Raw genomic sequence first — 18,511 nt, forward strand, 5'->3', positions numbered from 1 at the left:
TTGTTGTCTACGAGGTCTCAACCTTTTCTACGTATTAAGTCACACATCTACTGGTGCTCATAACATTGTTCTCTTTCGACTTTATTGTTCTCTCAATAGGTCCGCCTACATCCTCGTGTCATAAGGCCACTCTTGTGCTCAGCCTCCCCGATGGTGCATTGGTGGCGTCGTCGCCTTGTAATCAAGGGGTCCCGGATTCGATACCCGGTGGAGGCACATAGTGGTTCAGATCCCACTTTAAACTGTAGGTCCAGTCCCGATTAGCCATACTGTGCATAAAGTGGACTTAGGGCCAGTTTTTCAATGTCCTGTTAATCTTTCTGTTAACAAACTGCCAGTTGGAGATACCAGCCAGTCTTAACCAGCACCGGGTTTTTCAATGTGAAAGTAACTGCCAGTTAACTAAACCATGGTTCGTTCTCCGAAACAGTGTGTTGGCAATTCTGAAGCACGGAAATTACAGGAAATCGATTTGCGCGCCATCTGTTAGTATAGTTCCAAATCGCGTCGACTGGCACACAGCCTGTCGTTTAAATATAGAACTACAAGCGTGCCGCGCTCTAAAGCACGTTATTGCATTGGGAAACGATAGGAACAATGGCTGCGTATCCATCTTGTATGCTTACGAAATAAATTAACGAAAGACAGCACTACAAATTTGGTTTTCTTCTAATAAAGGTCAATTCCACCTGGGGAAAATGATGTTATGAGGCGCAAGCGCAAGACACTTTCTTGTAGAAGCGTGAAGATCTCGAAAATCGAGACATTAATAATACCTCCTTGTTGATATAAACACTATTATTATTAATAATATGTAAATATTGTACATTTGACTGCATGCTTTGTACCTCTCTATGCATGTTGTTGAGCGAAAAAACATCATGCTAACAGTAAGCATGCTTTCTAAACTTCTAAAAATATGAAGGTACGAGGAAAAATAATTTTAAAATTTACTGTAATATTTCTCCGAGAAGATCATTCAACAATAAAGCGTGAATTGAAGGCAACATACGTAATAAATAATTGACAAGAAAAAAAAATATCCGTGACCAGGACTTGAACTTGTATTACAAAAGACAACACCCTCCGAGAGGTGGTGCCGCTAACCACTGCACCAAATTACTGTTTGGAGATTGTCCCGCCTGGTAGACCGGATATCATGGACACAAATTCTCTAACACAACCTTGCCAAGCGAATTCTAGCAACTACGCTGCTTAATTTCCATATTTGCATGGATGTTGGTAAGCTCTGCTAAACAAAACAAGTATTTTTCTGTACCAATTTAAAAGTTTTATGAATCATATCTTGTTTAATCTGACAGTGAAGTTGCGAGTGTGGAACTTCGATAGCTGCACGAGGCTTCCATGTTGCCTCGTAACTTCCAGTTAGGCTGGTAACTGCAAGAAGAAGTACCAGTAAAGATAATCGCCACCAGAGTTCCAGTTACGAGCTAACTGTACATTGAAAAACCGAAATTTTCAGTAACTTCCAGTTACGTGCTAACATGAACCTTAACAGAACATTGAAAACCGGCCCTTAAAACACCAAATCAATCAATCTTGGGTTCAGGTGTTGATAGCGATCTGCCTGGTGCCCCTCTGTTTTTCCGTCTCTCTCCACCTGTGAATTACCTGCATCTCTCATTACCCTGTCTCTAACTGCTCTCCCAAAGGCAGTGGAACTTATTTTTTTTTTAGAACTTCTATCACATTATCTTAACTTTAATGTTATTTGTACGGATGAGTCCATATCGGTTGAATCAGTGGGTTGTGCCATGTTGTCAACTCGCAGAGTTACAGCTTTGCTTTACATTCTGCTTGTTCCATCTACATCGCAGAACTCTGAACTCATTTGAAATGTGCAGGTTTTAATGTCCTCAAATGTTTCATCTATATCAGCCAGAACAATTCGTTACCATAGTTTACCCGAATCATACAAGAATAACAATATAAATATTTATCAACTAGCTGGACACAAAGAGAACATCTTATCCAGGCTACAACCGTTGAACCACCAGCACCACACAGTCTGTTTCATGTAGGACGCTGCGACTACAAAGCGAAAGGAGAAGAGTTACCGGTATGTTGCACGAGCAGATGCTCATGCCGGAAACAGCTTGACATGTGAATTGACACGTGGATATTGCCACGGCCACGACTGTGCAAATTCCTATAGTTATACAGGATAACCCTTGGATTACGATTCACATGCTTAATTTTACGATATTCTCATGCTTTCTCTGTAACTCTCATAGACATAGGCGTAGCTTGGGCCTAACTTTGGAGGGTGGGGGAGAAGAGAACTTGGAGGGCAGAATCAAAAAGTTTTCAAATCCATAAAAATATCTTCCACGACTATTTTGATAACTAACTTTTACATAGAAAAAATACTCATTACGTCAGGCTCCAGAAGGTTAACAACATTACCATTAACTCGTAAATCTTTATTAACCTGATAATGATAACCCCCGCCCCGCCAAGTTACGCCTATGCTCGTAGACATTTATGTTTGCTTATAGACTTCAAACATTTCAAAGCATTCGTGTTACAACGTACCAGCACAAAAGTTTCCACTATATTCAGCTCACCCAATAAGTCACAATCACGCTACGTCTATCGGTTGCCAGGAGTACACCATGTACTTATCCATTCCCCACGAGGCCAAATCGCGTGGCATCAGGGATCACGAAATATCACTGTCACCGAACTCATTCGATCATTGTTTACTTATTCCACCATTACTTTCATGTAAAATGTGTAAGATGACTTATGCGCCACCCTATACTTCTACAATTCGAATTTTACGCTCTATTATACCTTCAAACATTCAAATTTACACATTTCAGCTTCTGATTCAATATATGGATACGTAATAAATTCTGATAAGGTTTTGTGGTAAAAAGTATTTTATATTCATGACAAAGCCTATTTAGTCCTTCATATTGTTCCTTAGATATCTATTTTTTCCCAAGGCGTACGGTTTTGGCATTCTGGCCATTAGTTACCCTGAAGGAGATGAACACCCCCCCCCCCCCCGAAGATCATTTCTGTAGTAATTACTTCCGGGTTCGATCCCAATTACACCCTACTATTCGGGGCTGGCTTTCTACTAAGTTCTGGTACATTGCTGGTGGAACTATTTCCCATTCGTCCTGTAGCCTCGTGAATGTTCATGGGTGGTTTTCGGTCTGGCACGCAATCGACGCTCTAGTTCATCCAAAATATGTTCTATGGGGCTCCAGTCGGGGCTTTCAGTACGCCAGCTAAGCACATCCACCTGATTATCCTCAAACCACAATGCAATGGACTCTGTTTTATGGGCAGGGGCATTGTCGTGCTGATAGAGAAAATGGACCATTGCAAACTGTTGCCGCAGTGTGAGCAGCATGCTATTGTCTAAAATATCCCCAAATACACCACTCTTCGTGTTTCCATTGGCCAAAACTAATTGCCCAAGCCCAAACCAGAAAAACAGCGCTAGACCATGACACGGTACGTTCACTTGGGTGTCCGGTGACTTTTGACTACATAGTGTACATTACGGTTCGAGAAGAAAACAACCATTGCAATAAACAAACTAGCAACATAGTGTGAAACAGCTAAACTCAAAATATCAAAAGGAAAAACGAACTACATTATAATAAAGGGAAAGCTCAGGAAAAGCCGGAATCCCCAGATAAATCTTAATGGTCACCAAATATCTAATGTTTAAAATAGAGGAAGGGAATTTTTTTTACAGAAAACATTACCACAAAAGGGGAGGCAATAATGAATAAATTGGCCACATTAGGCTCCAACAATTATAAATCCCCCCCCTTGTAATCAGATCGTATCTGTTGTCTGTTTATAACTCATCCGCATGGGCCAAATCTCTTATGAAAAATATACACGCTAGCGCTAAGATCTTTGCAGAGGAAGACAATCCATCGCCTTTAAAACCACACCGACTCAAGCGTTATTCGTCATAATGGGCGTCTTACCAGTAAACTACCTAGTCAAAATAAGAGCGTTATCGTTTCAATTCAAAAAGGGGCATGACAGGCAGATAATGGAAATAATGGGAAACTTTTATCCCAGCTTCCCGGGACTAAAGAATCAGGTTAATCAGGAATGGCAGAGGGAGTGGGAAACGTCAGATAGGGGAAGGAGACTGCTCAGTGTATCCCAAATACGCAAGAATACGTAACACAAAATAATTTTCTACCATCAAGAGGTCTAGTGCACTTTCGCACCGGACACGGCTCGTATGGATCGCATCTGAAGAGATTTGGGGAAAGGATAACCGACAGGTGTCCGACTTGCAAGAATGAGGTAGACACTCCGGAACACCGAGTGTACTTTTGCCCCGCGTCCGACGAGAGAATTGTGCTGGCCAAGCAGGCTTTACCGGATACGAACACCGTCCGATTGCTGCGTGGTCAGCACAAACACAAGCTCAATGAACTAGCCGACCTGCTCTCGCAATCTGAGTTACAACGATACATGTAAGAAAAGAAAAAAATGTGAAGTAGTTAGTTGTGAAGTTTTAAGGGGAGATACAAATTTAGTCGCACATATTAATTAATAATTAATATACATTATTTTCCTGCTTTAATTCTTAGTGTAAAAAATTAAACTAGTTAATTCCAATTATCAAAAGCATTCTATTGTATATTTACACAAACACGCCCGTATACCTTCATTCTTTATGCACTTCCGCGAACATTAAAGTGATTAAAATTTTCAAAATATGTTTGTACTGTGCTACTCTTGTGAAAAGTACATCTACATCTTTTGAAAATTGATTTCTGTGACCCAACCATGATTGTTCGTAGTTTGCCAGCAATGTAATTGCCTATGTTCTTAAAGTGTCAGATTCAACACATACGCAACCATGTTAAGACACCACTGTAAAATAATCCTATATGTTTGAAAGAAGTCAACAGTAAGAAATTCGTACTCAATATCTCGTTTGTTATGTATGGCCTATTTGCCAGTTGTGTGCTTGTAATGGGAACAGGATACGACAGAAAACTGAGTTATGATCTCTAGTTTAGTTGTGGGTAGCTTACTATGAACTGTAGCCTGAGCATCGTCCATGATTTATTTGGAAAGTATGGGTCATTTGTGGAAGATATACATTATTAGCATTGCTTGGGTACTTCACAGCATATTCATAACATTCGCGACTTTAAGCTCGCGTGCTTGAGGTACATGGCCAAATTCAAAATGTTGACACATCAAAGTAAAAGTTTCATTACTTTCTGGTCATCCCTCGTATATTCTTAAAAGCTTAACGTATTGGCATTTACATAATATAATGAAACCAGCCACATTAATATATTGTTTTATTCTACTCTCATTTTGTACAAACCGAACTTTTTTAGGCTACAATACGTAATGTGTTACCTTCTACGTTGTTACAACGAGTTGTAATTCCATCTTCACTTCCTAGCCATAGAAACCTAAGCCAAGACCATAGCCGATTCTGTATCCAAGTCCATATGCTGGGGAACCTATAATATGAAAATTATATGTTGAAAGCTATATGCTACGCATTTTTACGTCTTTAACATCTTGCTAGTGTTTGTGTATGATACGAGGGACAGTCAAATTAATACCTTAATTGTATTTTGTTTTTCTATTTCGTAGATTTCTACATGTAAAGTTTCACAATAGACCAACTTGGATGAAAAGGTGTAGCAATGGTACATTCCTAAAAACATGCAAAGGTTGTGGAAAATATGATGATATTTCTTGTTGGAAAAATTATGGCAATATATGAGTGTGTAAGAGCGGCAGTGTTGATAGATGCGGGGGCAAAAGTGGTGAAAAGTGAGGGTCAAGTGCCCCCCTCGCTCCCCTAATCGCCGACACTGGATGCAATACAAAACACAACTCTTATAGATCCCGGATTTTTATGTAATTACATATTCTATTTCTTTCTAGATACATACCTTGAACAGGAAAATGTCAATGAATTATATAACTGACATGTTTTTGCATATGTTTTATGTTACACATTTTCACATATTTGCCAGGATATTACATATTTTACATATTTGCTGATTTACTTTACATAAAGCAACATATTTCGGTATTTTTTCCAATCCTATTTAAAATCTCTGAAATATGATGAAGAAAATTTACCTATAGCCCGTGTGATGTCATATTTTCTAATCAATAAGATACATAGTGTCAAGGCGAAAGAGATGCTGAAGGAAAAGAAAATATGGGAACTGTTATTTATCGAAATAACATATTTTGATTTCGCTTTTAGGTTTAGGCAAAGCACCTAGAAACTTGGCACCGGTGGACAAGAAAACTGCTTTCATGTACCTAGCGAGATACACAATATGTTCCCTGCTACAAAGACTGCAGAAATAGCAATGTATTTTCATTCGATTGTTCCTTCTCTAGACGTTTTATTTACAATTTGTTTCGAAAGTTACAAAAAGCAGTCTTACATATTTACATTTTCTACAATAATTTGCGATGTGAAAAATAATGAGTTATGAGTTATAGCCAGTGATGTGCTATAAGTTTACGTCTACATGCGTTGTCCACACGTAGTCTACGCGTACATTACATTGGGTTGTAGTTTACATAAACTACGTAGACAATCTAAAGTACATTTTCAAGGGTTTCATGAAAGGTAAGTTACATTTGCAACTACATTGGTTCCTAACTAAATGAAAAGAATCATATTTGCAACAAAATGTATCTTCTCTTTATCAACTATGGAAGAAGATAAATAGTATGCAGGAAACAACAACAGATGGCAGTCGTGAGACAAGAGTGGTCTTTTCCCCATAAAACACTAGAATATTTCCTATATTAGGTTTCTTCGTACGTGAGATATTGTTAGAATTTGGAGGAAAGAGTATGAAAAGTTCTCCTCCACATCAGCAACTGATACGCAGTATAATTTTATTTTAATTCCACGGCGCCCTTTGATAAGTTATCACCTTTCGCCATGTTGTTTACATAGAATACGTAATCTACGTGTATAAAATAGTCTACGTGTAGAATGTAGACTATCGTTGTTTATGCGTAGACCCACATCACTGGTTATAGCCCATTTTATAAGATCTATCTCTTAGATTTGGTTTAGGTCCCGCATGGGCGAATATCAGCTCATGGGCTCTTTTTAAGGTCCTGAAAGTTTAACTTGAACAGCTTTTTGTGAAGCATACGATTGATTTGTAGTGTTAATCAGTCGCGTCGTAAGAAATCTTTCTTGGGTAGGGCTCAAGGGTGGATAAAATACCTTTAGATGGGAATTGGTTCGGTGGTCATAGCCAGGCCCTAGGAAGGTTGAGCGACATTTCAGGAACGTTATGTTATACTGGAGTATTGTTGTTCATGTCTCAAATTCATACTTATAATGCAATTTTTACAATTATTATGTATGCAATTTTAATTAACTAACTCTCTAGCCTTCTTAAACCTGAAGGTTCATGGCTGCAGCAAAGCAGGCCTTCCATTAGTCCCTATCTTGAGCAAGATCTATATACTCTTTTTCATCCCTACCGATTTCCTTTAAATCTATCTGAACGTTGTCCCTCCATCTTCGTCTTGGCCTTCCTACAGGTCTCTTACCATCAGGTTTCCCAACAAGAATCCTGTAAACTCCTCTTTCCTCTCCCATTCGTGCCACATGGCCTGCCCACCTAAGTCTTCTTGATTTAATTATTCTAATAATATCTGGACATGAATACAAATTATGTAGTTCTAAATTATGTAACCTTCTCCACTCACCTGTCTCCTCATCCCTTTTAGGTCCAAAGATTTTCCTAAGAATCTTATTTTCAAAAACTCTCAATTTATGTTCCTCTTTCAATGTAAGGGACCAAGTTTCACACCCATATAATACTACAGGCAAAATTACTGTTTTGTATATTTTAACTTTTAGTTTCTTAGATATTAAACGAGAAGACAAAAGAAAGAAGTAACATGCGTTTTCTGAATTAAGACTACTTTCTATTTCCTCTTTAATATAATTTTCACTTGTTAATATTACTCCTAAGTATTTGAATTTGGAAACTGGTTCAAACGAGTTGTTATCAATAATTAGATTTTGATTATTACCTAACACTTGGTTTCGGCCTGTAAGCATATATTTAGTTTTCTCTTTGTTAACTTCCAAACCTATCTCTTTAGCAGTTTTGAAAAATATTTTAGCATTATTCTTAATTGTATTTATATCGTCCCCTAATAAATCTACATCATCTGCATATGCTAACAACTGAGTCATAGCATTTAATTTTAGTCCTTCTTTAGTTTCTTTTACCTTCCTAACAGCACATTCTAAGTCAAAATTAAAGAGCAATGGAGATAATGCATCTCCTTGTTTTAACACATCATGAATTGTAAATTTGTCAGACACATTAATACCCACATGAATTTTACTTTCTGTTTCACTGGTGTGCAATTTTAATTAGTGTTAAATATTCGGCATATAAATTTCCTGTATTTTGTAAAACAAATACACGAATGTTATAAAAATAAAGCGAAATAAGCTTTCATCGGTTAAAGAAGAGCTTCTCTATGATTCTACAAGAGAAACGAATCTTTCAAACGTAATAATGGAAGAATTACAACTTGTATATTCAACTGACAACATTAAAAAGATGATTTAATTTACCAAAACTCATTTAGTCACAGTTACCGGAATACTAAAAATAATTCTGGAATAACCATTTTAAACAAATTTATCCAATGAATTTTTCCTATTTTTGTAAGTTCACTCATTGTTTTTACATGTGTTGAAAGATTAATTCGATAATTTTTGCGGAATCTAGAAACGCCCTTGACTTTTGAGGTGAAACTGAGTCACGTTAGTCAATTGTTAAGGTCGCTTTGTGTGCTTTCTACTATAATTATTTACTAGCTTGTTAATTTGCGTTATCTAAATAATATATACTATCATGTATTCATTCTATTTGGGTGGGCTGAGACTATTTTAAGGTGGGCTAGAGCCCTCCCTCGCCCAACCAATGGCGATGCTCCTGGTGTTATTACTTGTGGTTTGATTCAGACGGTGACCTCAACTTTGTTATTATCTGTGGTAATGGATAATAGTTAAACAATTGAAATATCTCTTCAATATACGCTCTATGGAAACGTGCCGCCCTACATCTCGACCCTGGGTCCGCCTCTGGCCATACACGAAGTAAAAATTGTGAGACCTCTCTTGTTTCACAGTTAAGTATGCGATGGGCGGGATACTATTATCTGTCGATATTATCCACGGCCCCAGTTGCGATTTGCACGTTGGGTTTTATAAATGCTCAACCCTCCAAGAAATTACAGAAGATATGGTTAAAGATATCGAACAGTGGAAGCATGCAATATTAATTCTTTACCGATAAACCCATATCCACCAAAGCCGAGTCCATAACCGCCAATGCCATATCCCAGCCTATAGCCAAGGCCAATGGTACTGGAAGCCTTCAGGTTGTCTTGCTTCTTCTCGTTTGTGTCTTTCTTCTCCTTCTTCTCTGCCGAGGCTACGACGAGGATGGCGACCAGGGCGAAGACGACCAACACCTGCAAGTAGAATGTTTATTGATTGATTGATTTGTTTTATTTTACTTCGCTTCTTGTACCACTTTTGGCTAATTTGCGAAGATTAGGATGAGTGATTATATGATGAAATTGATGAATGGACACTCACACACATCCATGCCCAGGCCAGGATTCGAACCCCTGGCGTCGTAGCGCGATAGAATGTTTATGTTTGGTACAGAATGGGTAATGGTAAAGAATAAGTTTCGTTTGTTTGCCGATGTTTAATTGAAGCTCAGATGGAGCAGGATCTGCTGTTTGGAGTAGGGAATCGAACCTAGATACCTTGCATGGAAGACGACAGCCTTAACTGATACGCTATTGGAAAGGACCCTTTCGGGAAAACCACATCGCCGAATGCAGTAGCGTACGCAGGATTTCATCAAGGGGGGTGTTATTTCGAAAACATTCTACAACTCCACATTACCATTGTTTAATTATACTTTAATTAATTAATTAATATTAATTAATAATTAATTAATAATAATTAATTAATAATTCTTATAATTAATTAATTAATTAGTTTAATTACTACTAATGCAGCTGCTATTTATGAAAGAAATAGAAGAAAATTACATTTCTTTTGTTTCTTTGTTACAAAATTGTAATATAATTAAGCCTTGTTTCCATATTGAAACCAATAAGTCGCTGACCAAGGCAGTTTATTAAGGTAAAAACACTTAACACGTAACGTTTCGACCCTGTAGCAGGGTCTTCCTCAGACGAAGAACTAAACTAAAAAGTTTAGTTCTTCGTCTGAGGAAGACCCTGCTACAGGGTCGAAACGTTACGTGTTAAGTGTTTTTACCTTAATAAACTGCCTTGGTCAGCGACTTATTGGTTTGTTACAAAATAATTGTCTAGTCAACGGTTATTTGTCCATAAAAAGAAGCAAATATATTGGATTTATTGAAATAATCGAAATATGAAACTCATTCAAGGAGCCGCGCTGGTCTAGTCAGACAACTTCGTTGGATATCCGGGTTCGATTCCCGGAATTAGTTGGAATTTATCCAGCCTTGTCTCCGCACCCAGCTTCATAGCAATGGGTACCTGAGAGCAACCCTGGGGGATGAAGGCTGCCGGAGCATACTACTGATCACATCACCTGCAAAATAGTTCGAGATCGAGAATCTTTGGGGCCCACCACACCACTAGGTGTGCCTTCATGGCACGGTGCTATATGCACGGGGAAATTTACATTTATGGAACTCCCCCAGGATGATGATGAAGCGCGAGAATACGTGTTGCTAAATTCCACTGAGTCTATGTTTTCGTTGAAAAGTAAGTTTATAGACATTCCAACACATTTATCACTTCTAGGTGATTCACAAAATACTTATTCAACATTATTCAATGATGTGGATGTAGACTCAGCATAACTTGAGGGTTCACAACGGGATGTGAAATCAGTACCGGGAAGAACGTTTGCAATAAGGTCGGCACATTGCGACGATGCAAGTAATTTTTATAATTCTCGCGAGAGTCACTGCGCGACTTTGCAAAAAAATTGCAAAATTGAACTTTGCGTCCGCTTAGATTGTGTTTGGAATGTTGTGGTTTTCTTCATGCTGCATGGGAATAATAATTCAAATTATTATTATTATTACTGTCGCAGATCTTTGACTGTGATAAATTAGCCATTTTTAATTTTTTTCTACAACATTTTCCATAATATTTCAAAAGCTCAAGGGGGGGTTTAAACCCGGTAACCCCCTTGCGTACGCCACTGATCGAATGTATTCCAAACTGAATTGTAGAAGTTATTTTCAAGGTCGCGAAAGCCTGAAAGCAGTGGCGGCGATTAGAGGCACGAGGGGGGCAATTTACCCCCCACACGTTTTGAACTTTCTCTCCAGAACTATTCTAAAACTTATGTATCAAGGAAAAGTAAATTGTCCCCCCCCCCCAGTTTTGGAATCCAATCGCTGCCACTGCCTGAAAGTAACTGATAGACAGTCTTGAAAAGTTTGAAAATAACTCATAACCACTTTGTGAAAATATGAAAATATGCGAGAGCCAGATTGTGAAAGTATAAAACTAATGATAGCAGAATTGTGAAAGTAACTGATGGCCAGAAAGTATGAATATGACTGATTGCCAGATTGTGAAAACATGAAAATAACTGATAGCTATAAAATATTAATACATATATTATTTTGCAGATGATTTGCACATCGCGTATTGTTGTCAACTAATTTTATGTTACCAGATTTAGTACACTCTTGTTGACACACTATCAGTAATCAAGATGGCCAGCTTTCGTGTAGTGCAGTGGTTCACAATTTTTTTCTCATTTTACCCATTAGGCGTAACTAAACGTCTATTGTACCTCCTCCATAGTTTTCTTTCTTCCGAATAGTGTTTTTCTGGGCTTTGGGAGAGAGGGGGCTGCCTGATTGGGGGGGGGGGCGTTTTTGATATGTTGGAGGCGTGTATGTGCAAGAGAGAAAAATTGCATTCGGGCTGTATGAGGATAGATGGTAAACAAATACATATTACAATCCTACGTTTATTATTTTATTGGTTGATCGAATGTTTACAATCTTTTTGATTAGTTACAGCAATAAAAATGTGAAACACATGTATGCTAAGATGTAAATGAAAAACGTTAATGTTCATGTATTTCTTCCAGAGTTATTGAAACAGTAGTGCAGAACAAAGATAAGTTTGTAAAAAAGTTGTCAAGCACAGTTTTGGAGTTTTTAAAGAAAATCCGCAGAGTTTCTAATGAGAAGGATGTGCCTGCATAGCCTGACACAGTTTCTGGATGTCTCTTTGTGCACTTGAAACTTTCAATTGGAGATTCGGCTCCAGATTTAGTCTGGTTTTCCGAAACGTGTTCGAAAATGTGGTTTTACGGCAGTAACGGAGTTTGTTTTGTCTAGTTAGAGAACACAATATGATTTTTCAACAGCGTTTGCAGCCATCTTAGCAATTGTTGCGCCAGAACAAAAATCAGCGACAACAACAAACACCAACAATGTGTCCTATCGAAACTTCCACAGTTCCTCAACCTACCAGCGTTCATGTCGATATTACGAATAGTTTTTGTTTTATAAGACATTGAAAGTGTCTATGTCTTTGTGGTAACCCTGTATTTCGGTACTTGTGTTTAGGTACACCATGGATTAAAAACCACTCTCACATAAGTATGTAGTGGAGAAAGGGACCGAAAACTTTATTCCGTAATGTTTATAAACGTCACCAACAATACACCTAGTCATACTCGTGACGTTATTACACTTTAACAAATGTTTGTGGGTTTCTGAGTTGAAGAATGAAATAGGAAGAGATTTGGAATGAGTATTTTATTTCAAAACATATGAATAAAGGTAAGAGTGTCAGTGACAAAATCAGCCTTATTTTCCAGTTGAGCGTTAAAGCTTTGAAGTCCGAAACAATTAAGTCTGCTCTATACACCCGCAGCAAGAAATGTTGTCGTGTGGGTATTCTCGACATTTCTCTTCCGAGATGATGGCGTTCCCCTTTCAAGTCTTTCATGTATCGCTGGGGGTATGCGTACCACAGTTTGGGAACCAATGGTGTAGTGTATTGGTTAACAATATGCCTTACGATGTCAGGGTTAAAGGTTCTATTCTTGGGTAATGTAAGAATGCTTTTCTTTTCTAATTTTTCCCTCATTGTCGCGATAAACTTAATGATAAAATACATATATATGTGTGTGTACATACAATTGAGCTCAAATGTAAAACTCGAAGGCAAACTAAAATGAAATCGCATCATAACGAATTCTTTCATATCAAAATTCCATAAACTCTTGGATTTTTTTAATATATCAAATTATAGTAATTTCAAGTATTAAAAAGTAATAGTCAAGATAGGTAAAGTAGAAAAAATGGCAAAGTTCACCACCGTGCATATACCGGGTGCCCCAAAAGTCGCTTGACGGAGTAATAAATATTTGTATTTATTTATTAAATTATTGTTGATTTAATAACACAAGTATTGTTTTCAAATACAAATATTCATTTCTCGGTCAAGCGACTTTTGGGACACCCGGTATATCACCGTGCCATGAAGGTACACTTAGGAAATGTGGAGGTTGGGACCTACACATTCTCGATCTCGGCCATTTTGTAGGTGATTAGATCAGCACAACGCTCCGGCCACCTATATCCTCCAGGGTTATCCCCCAGGTACCCAATGATGGTGAACAGGCAAGATATAAACCAATTTATGTGATTTATACAGAGTGTCCGGGCTAGAGGTATACAAAAATAACTGCTTATAATGCGAAAACTGTTCCTTGTATTGCCTCGTAGTGAAGCTCAGTCGATTGATCATCGATCCAAGATTTCAGTAGTCCACTTGGACGAGCAATCGTGCTATTGAGTCACGCATGCGCAGAAACTACCTGGCCACCGAGATTCCCAGATTTGACACCATTAGACTTTTTGCATGGGGTTTCATTAAAGATGTTGTTTACAATGGAAAGTTCACGTTTTTGTTCATTTGAGAGAGCGTATCGTTGCGCTGTCTCAAATGCTGGTCAACGCTTGCCACGAGCTTGACTATTCGTTTGGATATGTGTCGAGCTACAAATTGTGCTAACATTGAGGTGTACCAAAATGCATAAATACCTCCTGAGTTACTTTGTACATAACCAGGACAAGAATGTTAATAAACTTTACAGATTCTAAAATACGAGACGTATTCGTAAAGTAAGCACCGTTTGCAAATATCGCCGCTGTAGCACTGCAGTCGCGACCGTATGAGTTCTCGCTGACGTCCTTCATCCGTTAGTAAGCCACAGGCACGCGTGGGAGCAGGTCATGATTTTTCTTCGTAGTTTTCTGAAGGTTTGAAATGTTCAAGAAAAGCAATTGGCCCACCGACTGTGAAGTCCGGTCTGTGATTCGTTTTCTCAATGCAAGAATGGTTGAATTCTTGCCTAGAGGACAGACCATCAACAAAGATGCCTACTGTGACACATTAATCCGGCTGCGTCGTGCAATTCAAAACAAAAGACGCGGAATGCTTAACGAAGACATTGTGTTGCTTCACGACAATTCTCGTCCGCATACGGCCCAACAAATTCAAGATTTGATCACGTCATTCGGCTGGGAACAATTTTGATCATCCGCCCACAGCCCTGACTTGGTACCAAGTGACTACCATCTCTTTATTTATCTGAAGAAGAAGTTTCTTGCTGTTCAACGTTTCGGCGAGGATGACGACGTCGAAGCAGCAGTGCATGGATGGCTTTCATCACAGGCCGGAACATTCTATTATGATGGGATACAAAACTTGTGCCACGCTGCGACAAATGCTTGAACAATAGTGGAAACTACGTAGAAAAGTAGTTTAAGGTCTGTAGAATGCAATGCAAATAAAAAAAGGTACGAAACTATTTTACATTATTTTTTACACCCTTTCGGCACTTATTTTCCGAATACGCCTCGTATATGTGTGCTTTATTGTATACCTCTAAGCGGACACCCTGTATAATGATAAAATTAATGGAAAATAATAACTAACTAACTAACTAATTAACTCTCTAGCCTTCTTAAACCCGAAGGTTCATGGCTGCAGCAACACAGGCCTTCCATGTTTCCCTATCTTGAGCAAGATCTATATACTCTTTTCCATCCCTACCGATTTCCCTTAGGTCCATCTCAACGTTGTCCCTCCATCTTCGTCTTGGCCTTCCTACAGGTCTCTTACCATCAGGTTTCCCAACAAGAATCCTGTAAACTCCTCTTTCCTCTCCCATTCGTGCCACATGGCCTCCCCACCTAAGTCTTCTTGATTTAATCATTCTAATAATATCTGGACTTGAATACAAATTATGTAGTTCTAAATTATGTAACCTTCTCCACTCACCTGTCTCCTCATCCCTTTTAGGTCCAAAGATTTTCCTAAGGATCTTATTTTCAAATATTCTCAAGTTATGTTCCTCTTTCAATGTAAGGGACCAAGTTTCACATCCATATAATACTACAGGCAAAATTATTTTTTTGTATATTTTAACTTTTAGTTTCTTAGATATTAAACGAGAAAACAAAAGTTTATGAAGAGAGAAGTAACATGCATTTCCTGAATTAAGCCTACTTTTTATTTCCTCTTTAATATAATTTTCATTTGTTAATATTACTCCTAAGTATTTGAATTTGGAAACTGGTTCAAACGAGTTGTTATCAATAATTAGATTTTGATTATTACCTAACACTTGGTTTCGGCCTGTAAGCATATATTTAGTTTTCTCTTTGTTAACTTCCAAACCTATCTCTTTAGCAGTTTTGAAAAATATTTTAGCATTATTCTTAATTGTATTCACTTCATCCCCCAGTAAGTCTACATCATCTGCATATCCTAACAACTGAGTCACACCATTTAATTTTAGTCCTTCTTTAGTTTCTTTTACTTTCCTAACAGCATATTCTAAGGCAAAATTAAAGAGCAATGGAGATAATGCATCTCCTTGTTTTAACCCATCATGAATTGTAAATTTGTCAGACATATTTATACCCACACGAATTTTACTTTCTGTTTCACTGGTGCATACTTTTATCATACTAACAAGCTTCTTAGGTAATAACTAGACACTTAACCTAGAATTCTGAATTCGTAACTAGATCAAATATAGACTGATGAATTAAGTTAAGAATAAGTTAAATCTTTCGGTAACAATAGAAATAAAATATTCTTACCTTAAAGGCCATTGTTGATTTTGTGTGTTATTACGTTATCAGAGCACAAACTGATATCTAGAGCCACTACCGTTTGTATTTATACGCCAAGGTCCTTTCCGATAGAAAGTCTCGGATTTCAGTAGAAATTACGAACATCCTTTTTTATACAAGGGATATTCTTCCCTGCCGGAGCTCCGATAAAGGAAGATGCAGTTTAAAGAAGAATCTTTGTAAGGGAAAGTAGACGAGGTACCCGCTTATTAAAACAAGAGAAATAAAATCTCACTTTAGATCAATAAAAAATATTTTCAGTTTAGAGATTCTCCTGTTTCATCTCGACAATGCGAAAACAAGAATTTAGAAATTCAATCATTTTTTCTGTGCTTGTTATTTGTTTCTATGTTTTCTTATTTTTAACTTCCTTCCCCTACTTTTCTTTACTTCATTTTTATTTGTTATTGTTTTCCCATTAATTTTCTTTCTTCTTTTCTTTTTCTTCTCTCCTTCTGCTTTCGTATCTTAATACCTACATTCATTTCCTTCTTTAATGCATTGACTACATTCCTTTATTTCATTAATTCCTCTTTATTATTCGTCCCATCTTTTCAATTCTTTCCTGCAATTCATTCACTTATTCATTCTTCCTTTCTCTACCTATCTAACTTTATTGTTTCGTTCTTTCTTTTCTTTTATCCCAATCTTCCATTCGTTCATTTCTAATTACAGTAAAACCTCGTTAATCCGGACCCCGAAAAAGCCGGACTTCGCTTAATCCGGACAGGCAAAAGGCTAAAGAAAAGAAGAGAAGCACAATGCAAGATTTTAAATATGGCTAGAAGTCAACAACTTCCACAGCAAGAGTTTCGAGTGATACCGTCGGGCATATCATAATGTGGGTATCGCATACGAAGGGGAGAGCGGGGCAAGTTGATACAATTTGAGAGTTTGCTTTTTTTTTCTTTTTTATGTTGCTAGCAAGAAAATAAAACATGTTACTACTCGATAGCTTAACTCTTTACCTGTATAAAAAGCACATAAAAGTTTCACAGATATAATTTGTAAGCTGACGAGAACCTAATTAGTAACGCAGGACGCAACGTCTCAACTTGCCCTACGACGGGGCAAGTTCATACTTGTATGGGGCAAGTTGATACTAATTTGAAGTAGATTGATAACGATGTGACATAGTTTGATTAAATAAGACACAATACAAGAAAGTAATTTTGAATCAAAGTTTAGTATACAAAATATCGTATCTTGATGGATAGCCTACATGCAGTCAGTCATTATCACTTTTTGTTATGCACATATCTGATTTACAGTGAACACAGGTGTACATATAACTATCGTATACGCATAACAAGTGAGCCCGTCTACTGCAGGAAATGCATTGTTTCCGTTTTCACCAGGCTTAGAAGCTGAAAATGGTTCGAGGCACATTAGACAGAAGCTGTCTTCATCTTCTGCCTCTGACTCAATTATTATTCTTCAAATATTTCCAGTTTTGTATTTTCTTCTTTTGACCTTCAGTTTCTCTTTCGGTCGGTTCATTATTTATTTTCTTACTACTATTATTTGCTGACTCCCTTCTTCCTTTTTTCAAAGAATGGCACAATCTTTTTTAACTTTTTCTTATCTCAATAATTTATTGTTAACTCTTGTTCGAGCTTCATTTTCTAATCTGTTCTTCACTGGTGTGTCTGTAAGAATTGACGATTGTAACGACCCTGCGTGGTTCCCACATTTAACGATCCTGCGCGGTCGCAATATTATATCTTGTTAAGAAGGTTTGGATAAAGAGCGCATGCTAAAAATCCCTGCGAAGCGTACACTTTTAGTTTAAATGTGTTAACGGATCCACCTCTACGTTTATTAGCTTCGACCCTGCGTGGTCGCTCTATTCTAAAAATGTTAACGGATCCACCTCTACGTTTATTAACTTCGACCCTGCGTGGTCGCTGTATTCAGTGAATGTTATCATTTATTGTCATTTATACTGTTTAATTCATTGAAGAGTCCTGCGAGGCTCAATATCAATTGTATTGTCTGAATGCACGCACTTTTAGTTTATATTGACACGTGCAACTAGTGATTTCCCCACTAGTGTTTTCCTAATGTCACTTCTTGGATGTTTCTCAGTACGAAGGTTGCAATATGTAAAAGAATGAGTTAGAAACGTGTACTTGTAGTTAACATTTTCACCACCCATGCACCACCGCGAGTATAAAGCCAGCGCAGCGAGGCCCTGAGCTCACACATCCTTCGCCGAGATGCCGAGGGCGCTGCACCTCGTATTCTTCACTTAG

General features: G+C 37.8%; 1 long non-coding RNA gene across 1 annotated transcript; it reads right to left on the reverse strand.

Annotated features, from left to right (window-relative positions):
- Nucleotides 1-5,320: 5,320 nt before the first annotated feature.
- Nucleotides 5,321-16,309, reverse strand: LOC146001936 (uncharacterized). The gene is made up of 3 exons (XR_014443632.1): nt 16,224-16,309; nt 9,348-9,531; nt 5,321-5,495 (listed from the first exon to the last, which is right to left on the reverse strand). It is a non-coding gene; the product is annotated as an uncharacterized LOC146001936 (long non-coding RNA).
- Nucleotides 16,310-18,511: the final 2,202 nt, after the last annotated feature.

Source organism: Lepisma saccharinum, chromosome 18 (assembly GCF_977018435.1).
Source record: "Lepisma saccharinum chromosome 18, izLepSacc3.1, whole genome shotgun sequence".
Lineage (NCBI taxonomy): Eukaryota > Metazoa > Arthropoda > Insecta > Zygentoma > Lepismatidae > Lepisma > Lepisma saccharinum.